The sequence below is a fragment of the Balaenoptera borealis genome, assembly GCF_965194805.1.
Source record: "Balaenoptera borealis genome assembly, chromosome: 2".
Classification (NCBI taxonomy): domain Eukaryota; kingdom Metazoa; phylum Chordata; class Mammalia; order Artiodactyla; family Balaenopteridae; genus Balaenoptera; species Balaenoptera borealis.
In genome coordinates, this window is record NC_138867.1 from 71,905,898 (window position 1) to 71,925,091 (window position 19,194).

General features: G+C 38.0%; 1 pseudogene across 1 annotated transcript; it reads right to left on the bottom strand.

Moving 5' to 3' along the window:
• Positions 1–2,935: 2,935 nt before the first annotated feature.
• On the bottom strand, positions 2,936–5,485 carry LOC309624661 (26S proteasome non-ATPase regulatory subunit 7 pseudogene; annotated as a pseudogene). Its single transcript has one exon. The product of its transcript is annotated as a 26S proteasome non-ATPase regulatory subunit 7 pseudogene (transcript).
• Positions 5,486–19,194: the final 13,709 nt, after the last annotated feature.

Consider the following 19,194-nt stretch of genomic DNA (forward strand, 5'->3'; position numbering starts at 1 on the left):
ATATACCCTGAGAAAACCATAATTCAAAAAGAGTCATGTACCAAAATGTTCATTGCAGCTCTATTTACAATAGCCAGGACATGGAAGCAACCTAAGTGTCCATCAACAGATGAATGGATAAAGAAGATGTGGCACATATATACAATGGAATATTACTCAGCCATAAAATGAACGAAACTGAGTTATTTGTAGTGAGATGGATGGACCTAGAGACTGTCATACAGAGTGAAGTCAGAAAGAGAAAAACAAATACAGTATGCTAACACATATATATGGAATCTAAAAAAAAAAAATCAGAAGAACCCAGGGGCAAGACGGTAATAAAGATGCAGACCTACTAGAGAATGGACTTGAGGATATGGGGAGGGGGAATGGTAAGCTGGGACAAAGTGAGACAGTGGCATGGACATACATACACTACCAAACATAAAATAGATAGCTAGTGGGAAGCAGCTGCATAGCACAGGGTGATCAGCTCGGTTCTTTGTGACCACCTAGAGGGGTGGGATAGGGAGGGTGGGAGGGAGGGAGATGCAAGAGGGAAGAGATATGGGGACATATGTATATGTATAACTGATTCACTTTGTTATAAAGCAGAAACTAACACACCATTGTAAAGCAATTATACTCCAATAAAGATGTTAAAAAAAAAAACTGCTAGGATAATATATACTGACATAGTTTGTATGGTGTACAATTCTACTGCTGTCATATAGCCAAAGCCACCATTTCTATTTTCTAAAATGTCTTAGGACATGAGAAAATTATGTGATTTCTAAAGGACAGATAACGTACAATAGAGCATATCAAGCACTTTGAGAAACACTGCATTTATATCATTAACACATGTTGTATCTTTCTATTATTAGCAAATTGCAGGCTTAATAAGTATTTGGGGATGGAAAGATGGAAGAAGCCACGGAAGGAGTTTACTAAAGGTAAAATATCATCACGCTAAAATGAGGTTTACTTGGATGAGCTGAACACGTTATGAATTATTAAGACAGGTTGGTTGCCATCACCCTAAAATACTATAAGGTGGCACTATTTAGAATTATTGTCAATCCGCAATTTACTAACTCAGAATGCATTTCTTCATATAACTCTAGGTTATATTTGAGCAGAATCTATACAGGTGATGGTTGAAAAACGTGCATTCATAGTGAAAAATATAGGAACAACATTGCAACACTAAGAATATGTAAAGACATAATAAGAAGTAACCAGATTACTACAGTTTTTTGTTCACTTGTTTCAAGAATGCTTTATTTCATGAAAAACGGGATTACTTTTGTAAGGAAGTAGGTAGAAAAATTTCAGGAGATTCTGAAGTGTGTTTTTAAATGATTTAGAGGTTGAGATAGTGATCTCTAGGGGTAATTCTCTTTGAAAATATTTCTAAGGAAATCTGGAAAAAATTTGTCTCTCAAGGAAAAAAAATTGTTTCAGGATGTTGAGAAAAACAGAACAAGATTTATGTGATCACCAAGAGATGAATAAGAAATAGAATGGTTGGGTCAGCTGCTCCCCTGTGTTAGTGATCAGGTAGTACTGTTGTCAGGGGTTCCTAATTGTCATCCTGACTTAAGCAGACCCCGCGGGAGGACCATGTGTACCCTACCGATGGTATACCCAATCTTAAAGTCGAATTTAATTGCCTTGTAGTGCCTGCACACTTTTAAAAGGAAAAAAAGATGGCATCAAGAACAAAAGAAATTGCCAAAACCTAATCCCCAATAATAGGCATTCATTAAGTGGATCACATATTTTTTATATCATTACCTATATTTTTAAGGATGATGATAGAATAACCATAAATTTTATCATCAAACTAAAAAAATTGGGGGAGAGCAAAGAGATGTTATTAAAAATGACCCCAGGAAAAGTGATATAAATCAGACTGATCCAAGCACACCAGGACTTATAAAATATTATAAATTATATATTCAAAATTGATAGGTTGTAGAAGTGTATGAAGTAGCTCAACTTCATTAGATTATGCCAAAATGTTTTCTAAAGTGACTGTGCAGTTTATCACATCTTCATCAAAACTTGATATTACAATACCTTTAAATTTTACCAATATAATGGGTGTAAAATGTATTTCATTATGGTTTAAGTTGGCATATCCCTCATTACTAATAAAGTTGAACACCTTTTCATAAGTTTATTGGCTGCTTATTTTTCCTCATCTGTGAAATGTCTGTTAATGTCTTTTACCTTTTTCTCCAATAGATTGTCTTTTCATATTGGTTTGATGTTTTCATGTTCTGGACACTATCCTTTATTGGTTATATGTGTTGCAAATATTTTCTCCCAGTTTGTGAGGTGACATTTCCTCAGTTTTGGGGGGGGGATCTTGTGATAAATTAATATGATATTTATCACTGTTTCTTCATGTTTCATTATTTTGATGTATTGATTAAGAATCCATTCCTATGCAGAGTTGACCTATTTACTTCTAAAAGTATTTAAGTCCTGCCTTTCATAATGAAATGCTCCAGCTGTCTGGAATTAATTTTTGCATACGGTGAGGGGAGATCTTAGGGGGAAAGGTGGAAGGCAGTTGCCCCTCACTTAGTGGCATTCAGGGATCTGATACACATCCTCTGCGGGCGGCAGGTACAGTGGACTGGGTCAGAGTCATGCCTGAGCAAGCTGAGAAGAGCTTGCCCTAGTGGCTTCTGCCAGCAGAGCAGACTCTGTGCAGGGTCTCTGATGTAGTCTTGCTACCGATGCAGGCCTGCAGGTTTGTTGCCTTTTTTACACATGTGCAGCCTGAACAAACCCACGTAGGCCACTGGGCAATGCAGATAACATACCCAACCCCACCCAGCACATGCCCAATACTGTGCTTGCTTATATCTCTAGATACATGCTTTCTCATTTTGGTCTCCAAATATTTTCCTTCATAAATTAGCCATGCATTTGAAAATATGTTTTATCCGGTACTTTAAATGTCCTTCCCTAAGAAGTGTTCTAGGAACATCTATCTACTTAGCCAAGTTGCCTGCAACAAAAGTCTGTAATGTGATTTCAAAGAGCTTTGAAGTGGAGTCTAGACTGAATGAGCATTAAACCAAAGTTTATGCTAAAGGTGTAAACACAGTCCCTGTTTTTTTTTTTAATTTATAAGATTTTAATTTACAAAAAGCTACTTTTTTTTCCTTTTTCTCTTCTTTCTTTACATCACTCTTTTCCTTATCTTTCTCTTTCTCTTTGTTATCTTTTCTATCCTTTTTGCCATCTTCTTTTTCTTGCCCTTCTTTCTTCTCTGCATCCCAGTTGGCGATCTTTTTGTTGATGAGGTTGTGCAAGGCGACCACGGAACAGATCAGCGAGGCCAAATACACCACAACCATCTGGTCATTGGTCATTAGGTAAAAGGCCTTGACAAACTCCTGCAGGCTGACATCTGGCAGCAGGTTGAAGACATCCTGCATCTGGTAGATGATCTGATGGTTGATGGGCAGCTTGCCTGTGGCCACTTTCTCCAGGTAGCTCCTGATATCCAGAAGCTTGGAGTTGAGTCCCTTCAAACCATGGACCTGGTTTGTGATCTGCTGGGAAAGAGTGCCCACTGTAGTGTCTTTGATGTCCCGTAACAAGTGTTCAACTCCGACTTCCTCAGCTTCCTCTGCTCCAATTTCACTGGTCACATGCTCAAATGTTTTTGAGGTTGGAGTTCCATCATCGTGAACTTCTTCCACCAAAATATATGCTTCTGTGGGCAGTCCCAAGTCCTTTGGTTTCACGTCAATGATGACCAATACTGAGTTAGGGCAGTATCTTTTCATGAGTTCATTGATGGCGATGTTATTCTTGTGTAGTTTAGGGCCTGTGTGGTACCACCCAACTATTCTTTCTCTGGCATTGACCTTCTTAAACATTCCATACATGTTTTCCAAATAATCGTGGTCTAAAAACCAGACAGAATCATCTTTGTCATCTTCATCGAAAGGACAAGTGATGCTCAGAGACATTAAATTTCTTTGCCAACGTGACTCTAATTTTGTTTCTGAGAACACTATTTTTATTTTTTATTTCTGTCTTGTTTCTTAGGGATGGCAGTGGTATATTTCCCTCAAAATCTTTGCAATGCCTTTTCCCAACCTTCTGACAAAACTCATTTTAGTGAAAGATCTGTAGCCATGTGTAAAGAGGAAAAGAAGAAAGAATTGAAATTTTCTGATTATCAGTAACAAATTACAATTGAATAACAGACACTAAAAATTTAATTACAATTGGATAACAGGCACTAAAAATTTAGTCAGAATAATCAACTGAAATATATTTTCGTGTTGACATGCTTAATAGGAAATATACCTTCTATCTTAGAAGATTAAATCTTAGAACACAATACATTATGTATCTACTGTTTTATCATCATTATTTGGAGGATTTATTTCCCTTTCTCTCATAATCAAGTTACAAAAAGGATGTTTTCTTAGGTTGGGTTTTCAGGAAACAGATTTGAGATGGATATTTGCCTGCAGAAAATGTATTGGGGAATGCTTTCAGGCACAATACAGTAAGGGAAAGGCGAAAGAAGAATTGAACAGAGGGAAGTGTTAAAGTAAAAGGCAACTGCAGCAGAGGCCTTAGCTTTTCCTATGGTGAACTCTAGCTGCAATGGTCTTTCAAAGTTGTCCTGAACTGAGGCAAGGGGACTAAGCCTCTGTCCCCCACATGACCCAATCATGGGATGAGGGGTGCCATGGAATTGGGGATAGGGCACAACCATAGGCAAAGTGGCTTCCTTTGGCCAAGGGCAATTCCTGTAGAAAGAATTCATCTCTGAGCTATGGCAACCAAAACTCTCAACAGTTGGGACAACATATGCCTTGGTCCTGGTTTGGGGTGGGAGGCATCTCCCTTGGGAGGAATCTGGGCAGCCTACCAGAGCATTTTTAATTTTAAACAAGAAGTATAGTAGTCTCTAAGCAACCAGTGTTTTCTGACACTGACTTTTCTGCTGACTTCTTTTAAAGTACTCCAAAATCAAATAAATTTCTCTAATTACCTCAAATCTTGAGAAAACTTAATTTAAAAATTAGAGAAACAGAAATGATTAGAAATTAGAAATTGGAAAGCTTATGTGTTTTGGTTTTTTTGACGAAGCTTTATTTTTTAAAATGAGGACCCTCAATTTTAAGAATAGTACTAAAACAAAATGACACAAATCAGAGAAAAATTTCAAGAATGCTAAAGCACCACTTCTGATGACATCTGTAGTGAATGCTGTGGTGTGCTGCCAAGATCCCCCTCCAGGACCGTGACATCTATACCCCTTATCAGCCAGGATGTTGGCTACTGACTGTTTGCAATTAAGTTTTCTTCTGGAAATTGCCTTTGATAGAAGAAAGCCACCTGCTCAAATATCACTTCATCTTTAAAGATACTTCCCTGGTGGCGCAGTGAATAAGACTCTGCACTCCCAAAGCAGGGGGCCTGGGTTCGATCCCTCCTCAGGGAACTAGATCCCACATGCATGCCACAACTAAGAGTTCTCATGCCACAACTAAGGAGCCCACAAGCTGCAACTAAGGAGCCCATGTGCCGCAACTAAGGAGCCCATGTGCTGCAACTAAGACCCAGTGCAACTAAATAAATAAATAAATTTTTTTAAAAGATACTCTTAATTTAGCATCTGGTTAAAATCTTGGCCTTGCTGCCTCAAATTAGAACAGCTCTGAATGACCATCCCAGCTCCAGAGCTCCCCACATAATCAGCTGAGGCCTTTCTTGCAACTATTGGGTTGGCCAAGAAGTTCGTTCCATAACATCTTATAGAAAAACCCGAATGCACTTCTTGGCCAACCCAACTCATCACAAATCAATCTCTCCTTTTGCCCAATCCTGCTTCCTTTACACCTCTTTACATATCCTGTATCCAAGAACACTTGGATCCAGTCAACTTCCTGAACACATATCTCTGTTGAGTCTTTTTTCCAGGGAATTTGATCTAAGAGAGTTAGTACCAAGAATAATCCCAGGAAGCAGACTCTAAGATAAAATGTTTGAGTTGGATCATCCTTTGGCCAACTGGCAATAAGAACCCTGTCACTGGGGCTAAGTAGATTCCTGATGTCTCCTAGCATGCTGTAACTGTTCCAATGTTATAACTTTCACCAATGACAAACTCGTAGAAGGGAATGCATTGGTGTGGGCAATATCTCAGGTATTTTAGAAGCCTGGAGGCTTTAGTAGTAGAGGTTATAATGAAAAGGTAAAGGTAACTGTTAATTTAAGGAAAAGTGTGAAGGCAAGAGGGCCTTCTTGGAAGCATATAAAAGGGGCTCTAATCTTTGCTGCCAAAGGGCAGGAAATGCTAACTATTGGACCCAGTAATCATGAAGTAGTATATTTCCAGAAAATGTTGAATTTTCAGCCCAAACAAGTCTGCCATTCCAAGGCCAGGACCTTGATGAGAAAGGAATAGGACCATGAAACACAGGATGGGAAGATTTAGGCACTCAATTTTAAATCCTTAGGTTTTGCTGAACCCTCCAGACCTGCACAGTGGCTCATTCGTTTGTGTTAAAGGCTAGTGTCCACCCTTCCTTACACATGATGCAGAGACTCTGCTTTGAAAGACAACACATGCTCTTCTCAAGATCTACCCCCACTTTCTTCTCTGGCTACCAAACCAATTGTCAGGGTCAAGTCATGACATAACCTGGCCAAGAATGTTCTGGGCTTATTGAGAGAGAAAAGGATATATATGCTAAAGGAGTTGCAGGGCCAAAAAACATATGCCAGTGGGAGCCAGGAGAGTGGGATTAGATCCTGACGGTGCAGGATCAAAAGGGTGTAGAGCGTAAGTTTTCACAAAGGAGAGTTTGTTGATTTGGAAGCATCCTCCTATGATACAGGATTTAACACCCTGGCAAGCACTCAGGTAACAGTGCAAACATACTCCTAGATGGCTCCTGGATTCTAAAAAGGCTGTAATCCACACTAAGTGAAGTAGAAATGCCGCGATTGCCATGGCAGATGTGAAAGAAAGGATCAACAGATTCAGGGAAATGGGGATTCTGGAGTGGAGAGAAAACACAAGGCTGGAGAACCCACCACCTTCTAGGGACAGCTTAGAGAACATGGTAAGAAACGAGCTGGTTAGAGGGGCACTAGAAACATTGAGAAGATCAGTGGTGGCTGTTGTCTGCAGGCCAGGGCTAAGGTAAGAGATGCTACTATAGCACTTCTCTCCCTGAAAGTGACAGAGATGACAGAGGCCAGCAGAGATGATAGGGATGATAATAGAGGCCAAGTAGTGATGATGGTGAATGATCAGAAGCAAGTTAGGGGATATTATCATTATGAGTGGGTAATTACTCACAAGGAGCTATGGAGATGTTCAAAGGACATGGCATTCCTAAGGCAAAGTCATGGGCAGCCAACAATTCTTGATATATTTCTTAATATATACAACAAAAAGAAATCAAGGATGGATAATCAAGAGGCTTAGGACAGTTGCCCTAGTAAAAAGCCCAGTTTGTAGACCTAAGCCCGTCTTAGACCTAAAATCCAATGACTAAAAGAGATGCTGGGTCCCTAGGAGAAATAACCTTGCAACAGAACAGCAAGCATATATGGTAGTCCCTGATTAAAAGGACCTATAGCCATTTACTCAGATTATCATAAAGTTGGAAAAGAGGAACACTCATACTTTTTGAGGACTGTTAGGCACAGGTCCAAATTAACATTGCTAACCAGAGGCCCAAAGAGTTATCATGGCCCCTGTTGGAGTGGAGATGTATGGGAGCCAGATATTAAGTAAAGTCCTGGTCCAAGTTTGGCTTACAGTAGGTCCACTAGGTCCATAGTGGTCATTCCCTGGGTCTCCAGAGGTATAATTGGAATGGAAATATTTGGTGGTCTGTAGAACCTCCACATTTGGTCCTTGGCATGTAGGGTAAAATCTATCATAGTAGAAAAAGCCCAGTGAAAACCTATGAAACTTCCCTTTCACAGATAAAAATATTTCATCCTGGTGGTAGTGGCAGAGATTAGTACCACCCTTATAGACCTAAAGAATGCAGAGGTAGTGGTCACCAACACTTTCCATTTAAATTCACGGTATCCATAATGAATTCCACAAAGCCAGATGGCTCCTGTACATGACATTTGACTACCACAAGCCTATCCAATTGCAGCTACTGTGCCAGATGTGGTATATTTACTACAGCAGATTAATATAGCCTCAGGTACAAACTATGCAGCCATTGATCGAGCAAATGTGATCTTTTCTATTCCCATCAGGAAAGAGGATCAGAAGTAGTTCATATTCATGTCAGATGTACAATCATACACATTTAATCTTGCACAAGGCTATGTTAACTCTGCACGGTAGGTCACAATATAGTCCAAATGAACCATCTGGATCATCTGGACATTTCACAAAACGTCACATTGGCCCACTATATTGATGACATCACGTTAATCAGACCAGATGAGCAAGAATTGGCAAGTGGAGGCCTTGGTAAGACACATGTGTTCCAGGGAGTGGAGGATAAACCTTAAAGATTCAGGGACTTCACACAGCAGTGAAGTTTGAAGGGGTCAAGTGGTCTAGGGTATGCCAGAACGTTCCCTCCAAAGTAAAACACAAATTATTACATCTTGGCATCCCCACCACAAAGAAAGAAGAATGACACCAGGTACGCCTCTTCAGGTTCTGGAGGTAGCATATTCCAAACTCTGAACAATTGATTCAATGACATGGAATGTAGCCAGTTTTGACTGTGACCAAGGACAGCAAACAACTCTGGAGCACTGCATCAGCTGCAGGCAAGCAGCTTGGCTTCACAGGCTGTGTAACCTGGTAGGCCCCACGGTATTAAATTTCTTCAAGATTTGAAGCAGTTCTAAAAATTAATATGATTTTGCAGTAATTCAATATAGGTAAGTCAGACAGACAGCACTGGTTGCTTAAAGCCTGCCGCCATCCTTCATGTTTAAAATTTGGGTACTGGAAAGACAGACATTTTCCATATTGGGACTGATGTGATTACTAGCCCCCCATCTATATGAGGACAATGTCTAGATAATGAATACAAATAGTCATAAATGAAGGGATTTCTCATAAGCTCTCAGAAGCCAAAATAATCATTTGAAAAATGAATGACTTGATTAACTACATAGTTATTTCCTCTACATAAAACTGTAGTCTTCAACTATTAGACCTCATAAGGACCTTCAAGGTCATCGAGTCCAAGGCTTTAATTTTACAAATGAAGAAACTGAGGCAAAAAAAAAAAAAGATTAAGGAATTTGCCTAATATATTTTCGATTTAAATTTTACCAAAGCCTAATTTACATCCAATTATATTCTCATAAAACTAAGTCTAATCAATTCCATATTTAACAATTAAAAACCAAAATCAATCAAATCTAAAATGCAATCATGTAAAAGAGATTCATATATTAAATCATAAAAAATAGAACAGGTGATTAAACAAGGAGTCATTCACCCAGCCATCTCCTTATCTGGAAACATAGTTCATGTGTCATGTGGTCTTAAGTCTTTATTTCTTCCAACAAAATCCTTTACACAAACTCATAATGACACAAAGTTGCTAAAATTTATGTCCCCATTTCCCCTGATTAATTTATAGACTGAACATTATCACTTTTAATCATTTTATGAGACTGGTATTTTTATGGCCAGAAAAGGCCTCAAGGTTATCTTTTGTGTTATAGAACTTGGTCTCTAAGCTCTACAAATCCAAACTTGATGGTGTGATGAGCCGGAGGGAAAAAAATAACTTACTCCTCCCAAACCTATATAAAGCTAATGGCTGCCATAAAAGTCAGAAGTCATTCAAGCAAAGGTTTCTGTTGATCAAACCCTATAGACTTTTTAATACTAATTTCTCTTGGCTTCTTTCCTTAAACTTGGGTGCTTCCACTCCTTGGCCTAATTAATCACTCTCCTGATTTCCTTTCTACCTCTCTACTTCTTCTCAGCCTCCTTTACATCACCTCTGCTTAGCTCTTAAACATTAGAACGCCTAAGGATTCTATCCTTGTCTTATTCCCTTCTTTACACTCTATAATAGGGATTCTTAACAAAGCAGGTGTGAATTTGAATATTTCCACTAACCCCTCAAACTCAGTATTCTCTTCAATTATGAAAGCATAAAATAAACTATGGTAATATTACAGTCACTATCGCTCTGTAAATATTTTTTTTAAATCACAGATTTTTTTAATATCACATTGAACTTGTTTCAGAGAGCATTCATACTCATCACCTACTTCAAACATACTGTAGGAGAAACCAGCACATAAAAATATAATATGAGAAAGTACAAGAATAAAGGAAGGAATTAAGTTTCATGGAAGCAGATGGAAGAAAGTGTGTAACTCTTATTAGAAGAATTGAGAAGTGTGTTCTAGAAGTAACATATGACATTGACCTTGAAAGATGAATAGGGGTTGTCCAGATGAGAAAAAGGGGAGAGGCCTTTCCCAACAGAACAAACACATCAAGGATCCTGAGTTGTGAGAGAGGGGTGAACCGTTCTGTTCCATAGGAGCACAGCACGTGAATGAGGGAGGGAGGGAGGGGAGGGAAGGGTAGAGGCATATGATCAAGCTGAGAAGATAGGTGGGGGAATGGTTGTGAAAGCCTGTGCACGCTATGCTAAGGCCTTCAGATCTTCTCTTACAGGCAATGATAAACCACCAAAGGTTTTAATCAGAAGTTCAGTATCTTATTTGTATTTTAAGGTGCTAAAGCTAATATCAATATGGAGGGAAAACTGGTGGCATGGAGACTAGTGAAAGGGCTATTGCAGTAGTTCCCTTCAGGAGATGTGAATTGTTGCCTTGGGAGATAAGAAAGCAGTAAAAATTAAAACTGGATTAATTTTCTGGCTTAGATGATGGGGTAATTGTGATGCCATTAACGAAAAGGGAGAATATAGGAATATGAACATAAAAATCTTAATTTGGAAAGAAGATTGTATACTTTGGGAATGCTTATTCAGCTTCATGCAACAAAGAATATGTCTACCAGTGGCTCAACACAAATAAAGTTTTATTTTTCTCATTAAACAAGAAGTTTGGAGGTGAGCAGCTACTGGCACTTGTTCAGCAATTGGTAAGATTTTGGCTTCACCAAAGAAGAAATACAAATAGCAAATAAATGAAAAGTTTAACATCATGTCCCATATATATGATATGAATTTACCCATATCACTAGGTAAATTCAAATTAAAACCATGATGAGCTACTAGTAGCATATATTAGAATTGCTAAAATTCTAAAACTGACTACCAAGTGTGGACAAAGATACAGATCAATTGGAACTCTCAAACATTGCTGGTGGGAATGTTAAATTGGAAAGCCGTTTTGGGAAATAGATTAGCAGTTTAATATAAAGTCTTATAAAGTTAAACATACATTTACCACATGACTCAGGAATCCCACTTATAGGTATTTACCCCCCAAAATGAAAGCTTTTATTATGCTAAGTGAAAGAAGACAAAAAAAAAATATGATATTCTGGAAAGGCAAAACTAAAAGAACTATAATCATATCAGTGGTAGCCATGAGATGGGGAAAAGGGATTCCTTCAAAGAGGCATAAGGGAATTTTACAGGATGGTGGAAATGTTCAATATCCTGATTGTGAAGGCAGTTATATATTTATATATATTTATCAAAATTCATGGGGCTGTATACCTAAAAGAGTGAATTTTACTCTATGCAAATTTTTCTTCAGTGAACCTGATGTTTAAAAAAAAACCCAGATCTATTTTTCCAAAGAAAATAAAACACTAATCTGAAAAGATATATGCACCCCTATGTTCATTGTAGTGTTACTCACAATAATCAAGATATGAAAGCAACCTAAGTGCCCATCGATAGACAAATGGATAAAGAAGTTGTGGTGTATGTGTGTGTGTATAGACACACACACACAATGGAATATTACTCAGCCATAAAAATAATGAAATCTTGCCATTTGCAAGAACATAGATGGACCTAGAGAGTATTATACTAAGTGAAATAAGTCAGACAAAAGACAAATACCAAATGATTTCATTAACATGTGAAACCTACAAAACAAATGAACAAACACAAAACAGAGTTACAAAATAATAGTCATGGGGATGAAATGTACAGCATGAGGGAATATAGTCAATAGTCAATAATATTGTAATAAATTTGTACGGTGACAGATGGTAACTAGACTTATGATGATGATCATTTTGTAATGCATAGAAATACTGAATCATTATGTTATGCACTTGGAAATAACATAGCGATGTAGGTCAGCTATACTTCAAAAAAAAAAAAAAGCCCCAAATCACAAGACCATTGCTTATTTTCAGGGAAAAAATTTAAATGATAGACTTAAGGGATTAAGGTGCCAGCATTAAAAATGAGCACGATGTGGAAGAACTAGAGAGCTAAAATCAAACAGTAATTTAACGCTCAGAATTTTTAATATTCAAAGATGTGTTTTTTTACATCTGTGGCAACATGTTCAATGGACTTGGAGATAATTTGATTTTTTTCTCATGATGCTATGTAACCATAGATTTCCTTGATTAATACACTTTAATTTTTCAGAATCTTTTGCTTTCCAGCTCTTGTAACCTTGAACAATTCCTCTTTCAACTATCTGTATTTACCTTTATTTCATAATTTACATTTTATTCTTTACCACACACGACAAACTGTTTTACTTAATAACTCTGTAATTTGCCATTATAGACTTAATTGTACTAAGTTCATCAAAAAATATAAAGAGACCAAAAGACTTTATAAATCTGATCACATCCTCACTTATAATATATAGTGTCATGGTTTTTTAATTCCTATTTCATTATGTAAAAATTAATTTTCAGTTAATGAAATGTATTATAGTAAAATTCTAGATAGATACATAGACAGATATCACAGGTTTTCGATGAAACAGTAATTGGAAAAACCTTGCATTCTTCTATTGCTAAGAAATAAATAGCATTTTATCTATTTTTCAAAATTGCCTGTGTGTGTTGCTAATGCTCTCCATTCGACTTCTCTAATTATGTCAAAATGCTATCTTGGAAGACAATGGTTTGATTCACTATGAATTCACAAATAACATTGACTCATTAGAACTCCACATTAGACCTTTTCTCCCATTTTCTCATGACAGAATCTCTAGTTCATGTACACAAGTCTAGGATACAATTCATAGTAAGTTCAAGGACAACAGTGAGTTTTCTGGGTTAATACACACTGAATTTGTGAAGTCAACTTTGCCTAAGTTCTCACCCTAAGTCTTCTGAAAGACAGGCATGCCTGAGCAACATTAAACACACTGGCGATTTGTTCTCAGGTCAAATTTCTCTCCTACTATGGATGCTTTTTGTCACGGAGGTTTTGTAACATTTGTCCTATACAAGTATTTCTCTTCTGAGTCTGCCCCACCTCCCTGCAGTCCTGGGAGGACTCCCAAATAGAGGTTGTGAATGCACCTCAAGATCCACTTTCTGACCTCCTCTCTACACTGTACATGACTGTTTAATTTCCTATTTAAGACAAATTAATTCTTGCATGCTCTAATGAGGTTGCAAAGGATCCCGCTCCAGTCCACAAACTTGGAAGAGGTTACCCAGAGGTTTTCCAGATTGATGGGTCCAGGGCAGATGACCTGAAAATGAACTTTGACTAAACTTTGCTCTTTGTGTTCTTGGCAGTCCGTACTTGGAAAGTGGCAATTGTCTGCAGCAGACAGTGTAAAACTTCAGCCTAGAATTTTATTTGGAGGTTAGCCTTTGGAAGAGGGAGGGGGGAATAAAAACAAAAAACATCTTTGTAAGTCTTTTCTACACTAGTTTTATTAATTGTTTTTTTTTTTAAATGACCTCAGCTGTCTTTTTTTTTTTAATAAATTTATTTATTTATTATTTTATTTTTAGCTGTGTTGGGTCTTCGTTTCCGTGCGAGGGCTTTCTCTAGTTGCGGCGAGCGGGGGCCACTCTTCATTGCGGTGCGCAGGCCTCTCACTATCGCGGCCTCTCGTTGCAGAGCACAGGCTCCAGACGCGCAGGCTCAGTAGTTGTGGCTCACGGGCCCAGTTGCTCCGCGGCATGTGGGATCTTCCCAGACCAGGGCTTGAACCCGTGTCCCCTGCATTGGCAGGCAGACTCTCAACCACTGCGCCACCAGGGAAGCCCCGATTAATTGTTTTCTAAGTGTTTTACTCTTCTTTATAATATCCAAGTTACATTTTAAGATGAAAGTATTAGCCAACTGAAGATGTCTTTTGTCTTTCTACTCTCCTCTTCCTCTAGGCACTATACAAGTTAGAACTGTTTTTTAACTTGAACCCAATCTACTATAATACAACTTCTATAATGCCCCTCACTTTAGAACCTAGATAATACGCTTACAAATATTAATTGGGTCCCACAACCTATAGGCCATGTATTAAACCCATTTTACTGATTAGATGTAATTCATCTCTGATTTATGTTGTCATTGAAGACAAATGTGTTGAAATTATTCAATTTCAACTCTGCAATACAAGACTACAATCTGTCCAGGAGATTCCCCCTAAACTAATTATTCATCAAAATGAATGTCAGAACTTTTTTCCATTGATGTGCCATAACAAAGCGACAGGACATTCTGAGATAAATTACTTGGTCTTAGCCTACTCTGGCAGCTGGTCTGGACCCTATAAAACTACCTTTTAAGTAACATACTACTCTCCACTTAAAGATACATAAATAAAATAACAGTGTTGTTTTACATCATATTCTTCACTATGTTTCCTCGTAAGCAACTGATTAAATATCACACTGTTCTCATAAAGAATCATGAATAGGAAGTGGCATATTCCCAAGAGAGATGAGAAAATTGACCTGGGAAATGGCTTAGACTGTTTTATGAAATGGTAGATTTGGGATAAGAAGTCAACATTTCTTAATTTCTGGCTACTCTTCATTTCTCTTCATTCTCTCATCCGTTTTCTCCTAATGCGACCTGGACAATCCCAGGTGGTGCCCAACATCCCCCTGTAGTCAACACACATAGAAGCTTTAGCTAAAAAGGAAAAAAAAATGGCAGAGCCTCAATGTACCCCTCTACATGTAGGTAGAAAAAGAGTTTGCACATTTCTTTTTCCTCAACCAAAATTCCTATAAAGTATAGCGGGCATCATAAAAAGTCACCACAGACTTGGAACCAGACTGAAGTGAACAGGAAAGACTCTTGGTCTCCCCCTAAAACCCTGTGTCATTTCCCAATCTCAGTGGTGCCCTGGAGAAACCAAATTATTTCATCTTCTTAGGTTCTTGTTCTTTAGGTCTTAGTTGAATTAGGAACTTTTTTTTAGGTCCCTTCAGATGCAGTGTCCCCATTGGACTCCTGGACATATCACCACTGCCTTTTTAAATATTGTCCTTTCTAATGCTATTGTGCACTCCTAAAGCCAGGCTGCTGAGCCCAGAGACAAAGCCACTAGAGACTGTTAAACCAATTCCCCTGATGCTTCCCTAAAGTTTTTGATTGGAGTTCTCTAGTAGCAACCTGTACCCTTGGACTTGCCTGGAGTTGGACAGGGCTAATGAAGGCACCTTTCTGGACTAGGCCCAATCAGCACATTATCATCAGCAAGACCGGCCCTTAGAAAAAAATGGTGTTCTGTGTCTTTTAGTGACTCTTGAAATTATTAATACATTACCCTTGGGTAGATAGGACTTAGGAAGAAGTGCTGATAGAAACTTATACCAATAATCTGCCCTCTCTGCTCTTTACTTCCCTTTGCTTGTTCATTGAAAATCCAGGAACAGGATTGGAAATGGAACTTATGGGCAGGAATAAAATAAAAGTCTTAGAAATAGAATTCCAGTGTCTCTGCAATACCCCTTCCACCTGAAAAAGCAATGGACTGAATAATCCATAATATATTGGCCTAATCTCCTTTGTGAGAATAGAGCTTGATTGTTATATCCCAAGCTAAAAGTGCAAGCTGGGATGACTAAAGCAGATCCTCTGATGAACAAAGATGTTCTGAGTTAATGTCAGAAATGAAGAGGACAAAATGAAGGGAAAAAAAAAATAACCTTCTTGACTTAGAGAAACATAATATCTGCTAAATAGAATGTCTTCCACAATTTAACATGAGGCATCACCAGCTCTTCTGGAGTCATTTCAAATCCCACTAGATGGTACTAACTTGACTCAGAGGCTAGAAACTGAGACACAGCTATGATCAAGTCTTTACCACAATTTAGGATGCTGTAGAAAATGGTGGTGTGATAACTTGTTCTATGTTGCTTCCATTCCTCACAGCTTTCACTTTTTTACCTTCCTGTAAAGGACAATTTGTTGTTAGTGATGTTGTTGGTGTGAACTTTTAAGTCACTGACCTGTCTTTTAGTAGAAATTTAAGAGGTACCTCCACTGCTCCTGTAAGACAATGTTGTGGACTCAGTGGAAAAGAATGATTGACAGAGTGCTTTTTGAGAGTGATTTTCAGAGTGCCTTCCAAACTAAATTTCATGTCAAGACTTCCGGCCATCTGAATTCCCAAGTTATTCTATATAGAGAGCTCTAGGTCCTCTAAAACCGTCCCCATTGGTCACATGACTATTCCTTTTCTTTTAAAACAGTTTAGGGAGCAGAATCATTAACAAGGCCAACACCACAGTACAACCACGAAATATTAGACAAAAGTTAATTCCATTTCCTTCTACGATTGGTGTCCCTGAACACAAGTCACAAGCAAAAGAGAGTGTAGCCTAGCTTGCAATTAATTTCTTCATCACAAATTCTGGTGAATTTGTTCTATACTGTCAACTCTTACCATATTTTCAATGGATTCACTGCTAAAACAGGAAAAAGCCTGAAAGACTAAAGCCATATGACCATAATGAGAATGAAGTTATTTACTCTACAAATCACATTTTTAAATTGTTAAATCCAATAATGTTTTGAGTTAAATGATTGACATACTGGAAAAATTTGGAAGGTGAGAAGACTTTTTTTCCTAAAACATTGTCTATTAATCATTAAAGCAATCCACACATGTACAAAGACAGATTGCTTCACTGTATATGTTTGTGCACATTCATTTTTAAATGATAATTAAAATTAAATACTAACTCCAAATTTTTCATCAATCTATATTTTAATGGAAAATATATAATAACTCAGACTCCTCCTTAGGAAGACTTTTATTTCTAGGGGGCTATTATGATATCAAAGGACCTATGGGCCTCTGTCTTACCATTATATTCAATCTTCTTTCATCTTTTTTTATACTGACTCCCTTAGGTTTTTCTTTGCTCTTCCTGTTTAGGGAAGGCAGCTTTTCTTTCTACTATTCCCAACAGTGTTGAGGTGTGAAGCAAACACAAGGCAATCAGATACAAGCAATTCATCAGGGTTGGGTGAAAGTCAGAACTATTCAACCGAAATTAATAAGAAGGGATGTAACAAACCCACCTTCTTATAATTCATTTGAAAGTCATATAATATCAATTAGCATTTATCAAATAAGAACAGGCAGGTGAGGGTGACAGTATCTTACCTACCCCGCAGGAACATGTGATGATGAATGACTCACTCATGAAATATTTTAAATCAGCATTTCCTGAGCACTCTCAGATTATGTATAGGCAATTCTAAAGATCCAGATAAGACAGAAAAACTTAGTTGTCAAGCCACAGCTGGGTGGACACAAGCCCACTATGCTCAATACTTCACCAAGTTGAGTCCAAACCTTCCAGCTGCTAATGTCCTAGGAGATAAGCATTAAGTAAAGTTGACCTGGACTACTGTTTCTGTACAAACATCATTTTCTGGGAGAGTACATTATTCCTATCTAAGGAGTCCTGGAACTCTCTGCAGTTAATTCCTACTGTATTCGACTCATTCGACCCATTGCAAAGAGGAAAAATGAAAGCAAGAAGAGACCTTAGAATGATTTGCCCAAGTGAAGAAGCTGAGATTCGAAAACTACTTGCTGGATCCTTAGGGCAGCACGTCATCTACTATGCAAAACCGTCTTTTGTACCAAACTACTTACGGGAATACTCTGCTTGTACATGTTAGAATCATCACTGTGACCACTTATCTAGGTGAACGCTATCTGCTTGGTAGGCTCTCACCAATATGTGAAAACACCCAGGGACAACCTCGCAGAGTTGCAACTAAAAAAATCACAGACCTCTTTCTCATGCCTCAGGTTATTTACTAGTAGTTCAGGCTGTCAGGCTTCCTGCAATAAAGGAAGGAGAGTCCTTGACCTTGCAACTCCTGGCATGTTCAAGTTTAAATTCACTAAGGAAGTTCAGGCTGCTTATATTTTATTTGAACACTGGATGTTAATATAATGAGGCCAGTATTATGTGATTGGAATGAAGTCTCAAAAGCAAATTTGGCTGGTAAGGTATTATTGATTTAGGTTATGTCTATAAAGTTGAATACACTGGACTTCTTAACCTTCCAGCAAAATGGATAATGCCAAAAAAAGACAACTGTCTATATTAGATGATTATAAAATTTGAATTTTTAAAGAAAATTCTTCAATTCAGTTGGTGTTTTTCTTCATTCATTCATTAAATGCATAGATATATGTGGCACACCTGCTGCTATACACTAGGGCTAAGTGTATGGTGAGTAAGCACTGTGCTAGAGCTGAGGACACCCACAGATGGACTTTATCCCTGCCAGCATGGAACTTATAGGTTGGGAGAGGAGAACCACCAAGCACATTCAAGCAGGCCATGATACACAGGAATCTAGGGTGCTATCACTGGGGTATACCCTGGAGGCAACCTAATCCATCAGGAGGGCCAGACAACAAACAAGGAAGACATCTTGGTGACAAAGAAGAGATGTGCATGGATTAGAGAAATATTTGGAAAATGCATTTGATTTTTAAATGTAATATGAGGCCAGTTTTAGCTTCATATTGTGATAGTTGTGAGGACACTGGGGAGAAAAGGAGAAGTTAAAGAAAAACTCTGAGACCTCATGGGCATGGCATTAAAATGCCTTCTTTTTGAAAAATAAATGGGTTTAGTGAAAATGTAACTGACTTAATTTTACAAAGTATGTAAAGTATTTTTCTGAGGACTGGTGGCCTGTGTGGGAGAATTCAGTGAGTATTTGCTTTAACTCTACTTTCAAGAAATACATGGAGTATTAATCATGGAATGTCAGGATACAATCTGAT